The following is an 8,219-nucleotide window of genomic DNA, read 5'->3' as shown; positions in this document are numbered from 1 at the left end:
AGTGCTATATGAAAAAAAAAATGTCTTCGTGTGTAGCCATGTGTTAAACATTTTACTGTTTATAATTAAATCGATAGTGTTTGACAACACAGAGCACATCACAAGTGTACTCAAGGATAAATAAATGTAAGGTCGTGCCTAATCTGTGGCGTTGCATTGTACTCACAGGGCAAGAAAATACAGTCAGAATGCTTTAAAAATCTTCTCTGTCATGCATATCTCTTAATGGAGGGAAATGCGATTCCAGTATTTAATTACATTTTTTTAATTCACCTAAATGGCCTCTTAATTTTCCCTGTGGAAGCCGGTGGTGGGTAAAGGCATTAGCCAATGTATCTCTAGGGCTCAGGCACAGACCTTGGCATGGCCTTTGTTGTGCTTGTCCTGAGATGCTGAGGTGTCTCTGGAGGCTGTGGATAAGGGACGGGGTTGATGGACAGGGTTCAGGAAACAATGAAACTGTAAAAGCTGTTTTTCTTTCTTTCTTCTTTTGCTGCTCTTCTTGCTCATCTAAAGATGTCCACTCATAAAAGACTTGTTTCATTTGTCACAAAAGATAAAGTGTGTCTGAAAGATGAGCCCCACTGTTGCTTTAAGGATTTTGATGAGACCATTGATCAAGCAAGACAGCAGCTGTTTCTTACTTTTGTGGTAAAAACATGCTTTAAAATGTTCGTGACATTTGGATGTGTTTGAATATCAGATGCGAAAAAAACAAAATGTGCAAGACAGCCAATGGCTGAGACGATCTTTTGTTCCTTTGTCATGAGAATTTGTCCCACTTGCTTCAGTTAAGGCAGTTGATGTAGGAAAAAAAACAAAAAAAACATCCTATTTCACTTTCTGATCATCCCAAGCCTTTTGCAGCTCCTGTTTGAATTCACACACTAGCCAGTCGGGCCTGACTAAGGAGAAAGTTCTGTTCTTCTTAATGAGCCATGCTGATCCTATGCCAGGCTGCACTCAGCCCAGAGCTGCTCTCTCTCCTTGTAGTGCCAATTATGCAGAGGCTCAATAGGACTGGGCTTTTGCAAAAAAAAAAAAAATGATACAATGTATAGTTCACATGCCAAATTTATCACATAGTAGTTTCACCACAGGTCGGTGTGAAGGATGATGGATGACACAATAAAAATAATTTGTAAAAGCTTGTCAATGAAAACCTCAACAGTAAGCCTTCATTAAGTTTAACACGCATTTGAAAAGAAATTAGAGGTATTACTTATTTAATTTGCCGACGGTAATGGATGAGCGGACTCCTGTGTTCCTGCGGTGAATGCCATGTCTCTTGTCTGCATGCACTCACATCATTGTCTTTGTCCATTTGGCATGGTGTATGGAGTAGATGTCTGGGGAATTTTAACTCCGTCCGTTGTTTGTGGAATTGTGCCCCATTGGGAATTGTGTCAGGTCTGTACTGCAAGTGGCCAGACTCCACTCTTTATTCCAACTGACTGACCAAAAGAGAGATCAGAGACAAAAAGCCAGACACAGCTATGCTATTTTGGTTAGGATAGTTAATTTGTTCTAGGCAGCAGTTAAGATGTTGTCAACACGCTTTGAAAAAAGATTTGCTTTGAACTGGTTGGTGCTTTAAATGTAAGTTCAGAATACGGTTTGTAAATAAATAGCAATTAGTTAAAATCATAATGCAAAATAATGTAGATTCATAACTCAAACAATCAGTTTTCATTATTACATCATTCTTTTAATTCTGTACTACATAAAAGTCCTATCACTGAATAAGTGGGCAAATGAACTAAAAGGAACTGGGAACATTTTCAGGATTTTTACTGATACCAGTAAGTCGTTCAACTAAAAACTCACCATTCCAGTGCCTGTAATGCTTGGTCCTTAAAAATTGACTAATGGATTAGACATAGTGCTTTGACATTTAGAATTTTACAGCTCATTCACTTTCAGTTACTGCTTTGGACAGGCTTTTAGAGGATCCAGAGCCTAGAGCAGGATAACTGTAGCTGGGAAAACACCCTGGATGAGATGCCAGTCCATCATGGGGCACCCAAACACTCATTCACAACTGAGGGTACTGCTTTACAAATCAGTAAAATATCATTTTCTTATGACTTTAAAATGGACATCACAAATGTCCTCCACTTTCTGCCAGATAATAATATGATGACACAGGAGGTGCTGTCTGTCTCTGTTCTTGTACTTATGGGCCTCCCAGCTTGTCCACTATCCCTAGATCTTTTTATGTGTATCCTGGCTCCTCAGACCTTCTTTAGCTTCTCTTAGCATGACAAAGAAGGCCTGCTGAGCTACCTCCCAAGACTGAGTTTGGTCCACCGTTAGCCTCATTTACTGGCGCAGCTCCCGCTGCATTGTAAAGCTGTTGTTAAGAGTCTAGGCAGGCTGGAAAAGCCTCATTTTGAAGTGCAGACAATGAATACCGGCTTCACCATACAGTGCTGAGGCAGATAGCACGCCTATTAGTTTTATGTGACAATCCAGACTTGTTATGGCTTTTCTAAAGCACAGGACACTTGTTACTTTTTGATAGAAATGTGCTAGAATATGCTGCTGTAGGTGCAGCAATGCAGAAAGTCAGTGTCATAACTTGAATCGAAAATAATCTTCCCCCTCCTAGACCTAGTTAATACAGGTCTCATTTGATATGTATATGCTTATTATATCGGTCATCATTTTGTGATAAAGTTATTGACCAGTTATTCCGAGGTCTCAGCCAGGAATGTGGAAAATTTTTTGGAGGAACAGGTATTTGAACTCGGTTACATGTGGACAGAGCACCCTTGCAGTCCAACACGATTGCCCTGTGACTCTCTAATGAAAAACAGCAAAGTTGTAATTACACCGGCAGAGCATTGAAAGTGCTTGATCATGATTGAGTAAGAGCGGCTAAAAGAGAGACGCGATCTCGGCCCAGGTCCTAGAGGTGCGCCACGGGCATGTCTGAGCCTGCCTTTGTGAGATCATGCCAGCGTTAAGCGTCTAACCAGAGACCAGATCTCACTGGATGGTCAGTGTGAATAACAATTACTGTGAGGGAAAAACAACTGATTTCTCCTAAATATCATCCTTTCAGAAATCTGAAGCAAAAAGAACTTTTCTCTTTCTTATGTCTATTTTGAAAGAGCCTCCTAATTCAAAGGTTACTGGAAAACCCTAGTGTCAATATCATGCTGATATCTGTGACAAAACAAGCAGTAAAGAGCCATTATAGTTAAGTGGCTGCATGGAAACACATCTTATTGATTCTGGCGTTTACTGAACAGTAGATCGAGAAGAACGCAAGTCAGTAATCAGTTAAGTTTAAACCTACTAGATTTGATAATTTAATATAAAATAAGATACTAATAGGTTACTTGCTGGAAATAACAGGCACCTGCACCAATAGACATTAATTTGAAAATTAAATAAACTGAATTTATTCAGTTTGAAAATGTTCTAAACTGAATATTTTAACTGATATCTTCACAGCTGAAATACCAGCGCTGTAGTGGTTTAAGTGAATTTTAATACACTGGAGTAGTTTTAAGACTAAACTTAATATTTATCCGATCTACTTTTTCGACTTCTCATCTGTGATTCACTCTCCAATTACTGAACAGGAAGTGTACTGTATTAGGCTGACAAGGAAAGAAGTACAATTGAGTGTAAACATAGTGTAAGATATTCAAACTTACAAAATTTGATTTCCTTGCATTAATAAGGTAATAAGTTAGGCATGTCAAATCCCCCTTTTTTTATTTTAGTTGATTTGCTTTAATGAAGCCCTTCAAAATGTAACTCAATCAACATTCTCAATTTAAATGTAAATCAGATGGACGACACTGTATATCTTGGCTTCCTTTTAAAAAAAGAACGTTGCTACACCCAGCTGTTCTCTAAAATGTGTACCGCATTACCGCTCATGTGCTCAGGACCGATGCTAATAAAAGTAAAGGTTTGTGGCTTTCATCCAGATCGACCCCCTGGAGCAGAGTGCTTCTAATTTCTTTGAAAAATGTGTACCAATGTGAACTTTCATAATCTTGAGGAAGCACAGGCTAACCTGAGACCGATGCCATACCTCAACCCAGGGCATGTCTACACTTGCCTTGTTTACTGATTAGACACGTACGTTGTGCGCAGGAACAATGGTCCATCTCTAAAACAATGCCACGTATGCTGTTGGACAGTGTCGGGGGGGTCGACTCTATAATGCGTACCTAGCTGTTGAAAAGCATTGCACCGGTGGATTATTTTTCATACCTGTCATTAGAGTGCTATTGTGTGTCTAAAGCTGAAAACTGGTATTTTCTTTCAAATGTCAGTTCCTGAAGTCTTCAGGTTTATAGACCATATATGAACTGTTTCCTTAAAGAATAAAGGGTTGGTAGTATAAACTATTTAACATTTTTTAAAGACTGTTATCATGACATAGGTTCATTTTGTTCATTTGAGGTAAGAGGGGGGAGTTCATATTTTTCACGGAACCCAATTTGTCACATGGTTAAAGTCTTTTACTATTTTACTGCATGATAAAGAAAGTTTGCTCAGAAGAGATACCGAATCCTATTAAAATATTACTACTTTGTGAATGACTTGCCTTTTCAACAACTATTCAACATTTTGGGTATAGTCCTTATTGAAAAGACAAAAAGGAGTCGGCTTGTTTCATCTGTCCATATAGACATTGTCCACTATGAGGTCAACAATAATTCACACTCCAGTTATATTAAAACTTCTGTTTTAATATATGTCCTGTCTTATCGGAGCTTTCCGTTCAAGGCTACTGTCTCCCGAGCCACTCCTGTGTAGGTGTGAACTGTGTGCCCACTTGTGATTTGCACGAAATAAGAGAAGAGTGACGTGATTTTTTATTTTTGGTGGTCTGAAGGTGTACCTGGTGCCAAAACAACTTATGGAAGAGTGTAAACAGAATCATTTGGATATCTGCAAATAAAATCTGAACTGATACTTTAAGGAAGAGAAAGTTTCTTAAAGAGAATCATTACTGGTGGCGAGACACGGATTCATCACTACGAGTCTGAGAGTAAACAGCAAAGTGTGGAATGGAAACATCCCCAATCACAGTACACTAAAAAGTTCAAAAGTCAATCATCAGCTGGAGAAGTGCTTACAGTTTACTTTGGATTCATAAGGTTTCAGTATTGGAACACTACCAGAGAAAAAGGTTTAACAGTCAACAGTGCTTGTTACAGTGGGATGCGAATTAAAGAGCTGAAGCCAAAACTTGCAGATTAGCTGCAGAGGACGGCTATACAAGGGCGTTGGGATCTTGCATGACAATGCACGTCCACACACTTTTGCCCACACTCTGCCCACAAATTCATTTTGAGGTGTTAAAGCATCCTCCCTATAGTCCTGATCTTGCTCAATTGGACTTTCCTCGGTGTGGGCCGCTTAAAGATTCACCTTTGATGAAGAACTGAAGAAATTTTTTTTTATGCATAAATATGAAAGCTTGTTGACAGATGGGCAAAGTGTATTATAAAGCAAGGAGATTATACTGAAAGATAATATATTTGTCTTTTCTAATATTTAATTTAAATGAATTTTACAGCAAAACAGGTGGTTATTATTTACTTTCCCCCTTACTATCAGTTTCAGTATTCCAGGATTTAGTGGAGACAGTATTTGTTGTTACACAGCTATAAAAAATCTTACATTATCATTACATTAAGTTTTACTTATTATACTTGGATTTTTATGCAACTTTGTCATTCAGGAATCTCTACTAGGGAAAAGTCACTACCATGGTCTGTCACAGTAACATTACCTAAAGACTGTATCCTATTTCTCATTCAAAGGACTTTAAGGCTGAAGACTAAAAGGCAAATTTAACAACCAAAGTATAACAATCTAAATACTATATTATATATAGCAGAACAATTAACAGTCCCCAAATCTTTGTTACTCATAAATCAAGCTTGCGCTTCAGTACAGCAGGCTCCTGCACTGCATTAGGGTCACTGTCATCTCTGAGATGAAGCGATATGTGGGCATTGTGAAGGGTCTTGTTAAGCTCATGTGTAATGAGCAAACATGTTCAGGGACGTAATTAGCAGACAAGAAGCAAGCACAGGGACTTTAGGGGGACACCGAGAGGGCTGAAGATTACTACTGCTGGGGAAGACAGTTTCCAGCAGCCTGAGGCCTGGAGCTGACAGCTGAGTAGTGCGATGAAAAAGCCGTGGGCCAGAATGTGGCCGTTAACTCTCCAAACACCCACAGGATAAAAATGACAGCATGACCTGCTTTAAAAAAAAACAATGACTTAAAATGTAGGGTTAGAGCTGGTTAGTGGAGTTCATTATATTTTTATACATTTTATGTGCACCAACCCACAATAATGAGTTTCAGCAATTTATCATAATAAAAAAAGTGTAAAAAAAAATAAATAAATAAAGCAAATGCAGTCCTAATTAACCTGTGTAAAGGATGACAGATTAACACCCCTAACAGCCTAAATAAAGCGTTAATGTTACCATTAAAGCTCCTCATGTAGAGTGCTTTGACTAATGCCTAATGATCTATTTGACTTGTGCTGCTCCTGAGTGTGACAGGCAGCCAGTGCACAGGTGGCAGATACAGTGGGTCACTTGTCGGGACCGAAGATCCTCTCTCTCCACTGAGGCATGACTGTATTGGATGGATCAGGTGCGCAGTTGACAGCCCCCTTCCCTAAAAAAAGCACACACACACACACACACATGCACACACACACACACACTGCCACCACCATGTGCACCCCCTCGTCTACCTGCAAGCCCCAGGCCTGGTATAGCTCTAGGGGAGCTTGCTGTGTCCTATGGACTACTACGAGGGACAATGAGGGGAGACTGCCTGCCACTAACCACCTGCTGCGCAGCTGCCTGGGTCCAGTTTCAGGGTCAGCTTTCAGCTGCCTCCCCCATCAGTCCCTTAGCCCTCAGCATCCAGAAAACACACTTCCTCCATGTTTGTAATCTTCAACTAAGAACTGGTGCCTACAGTGAGATCAAGGTGAAGTCTTTAATCCTATATCCCAAGTCTGTTTTCATGATATGTCATTTTTTTTAATTATTATTTCAACATGGTTGCTATAGTATTTAATGCCTAGTCTTCCCCAAAAGATGCTACTAATGCAGAGAATCTTCCATGAACAAAGCGTGCATGTTTCAATTCAGTGACCTAGACAGGGCAAGTCTGGTTAATCTATGATTGCCTGGAAGACAAAAAAAAAATGCCGTGTGTGCGACCAAGCAGGTCAACTGTTAAACTCATAACCAGTTCATGATAATCCAACCCTTTACAGCGATTATTTGTTAACTAACACAAAATTGCTTAAGTTCTTTTAGTCATTCTCTGATATTCATTAACATGTATTTTATCAACAGGCTCAATAAGACCTAATCTCACTGTAACACATTGACATTCATCTCATTAGTGGCACAATGTGTTAAGGAAAAATGTCCAAAAATGTGAACAAAGAAGAAAAATGGGAGTCAGTGAGGAGGCCAGTGTCAAAATAAGATAGAGACAGCCAGGCCAGCCCTGTGCCTCGAATGATCTCTACCTTGTCAGAGTGCTGCCGCTAATCAGCGGATGGCTGTTGTGTAGCCCTTAAGTGTGTGTGGGGGGTTTTGTGTGTTGGGGAGGGTTTGAGAAGCTCTCTTCACACACTGATTTGATGCTGATCAATGATTTGCGATATGGACCTCTTACCCTAAAATTACCATCTCTATAGGGCACTGCATGGAGAGCATGGGGGCTGGGAATGAGACAGGCTAATTTCCTCTGTAGTGCCAGGGTGGGTTTGATGTATAGAGCTGCTAAAAACCTGTGATTGTACGGGCTGCCTCTCTCAGCTGTTCCATTGTCCTTAACTGGGAGAGAGCGAAGGAGATGATGGAGCAGTAGCGGGAAACAAGTGAAAGGGGGACAGAGGAAAAGAGCACGAAATGATGGAAAATGTACCAAGTTGTTCCCGAGGAGGGATTTGAGCCTTCAGCATCACAGGAGCATTGTTTGCAGACATGTAATCATCAGCAGAAGAGCACTCAAGCGACTTCAGCAGCCTGCAGCCCAACGCACACATATTCATTTGCTACCTCTTAATTACCATTTCGCCTAAACTAACACAGGCCCCGTTGTGCTGTGTTGGGCTACAGTAGGAGACGGGAGAGTGGGGGTTGAAATTAACATAGCACACAAGAGAGAGGAGCTTTTAATCGAAGGAGGTACGGGAG

The sequence above is a fragment of the Clarias gariepinus genome, chromosome 14, assembly GCF_024256425.1.
Source record: "Clarias gariepinus isolate MV-2021 ecotype Netherlands chromosome 14, CGAR_prim_01v2, whole genome shotgun sequence".
NCBI classification, from domain to species: domain Eukaryota; kingdom Metazoa; phylum Chordata; class Actinopteri; order Siluriformes; family Clariidae; genus Clarias; species Clarias gariepinus.
Note: the sequence above shows the minus strand (reverse complement) of the source record.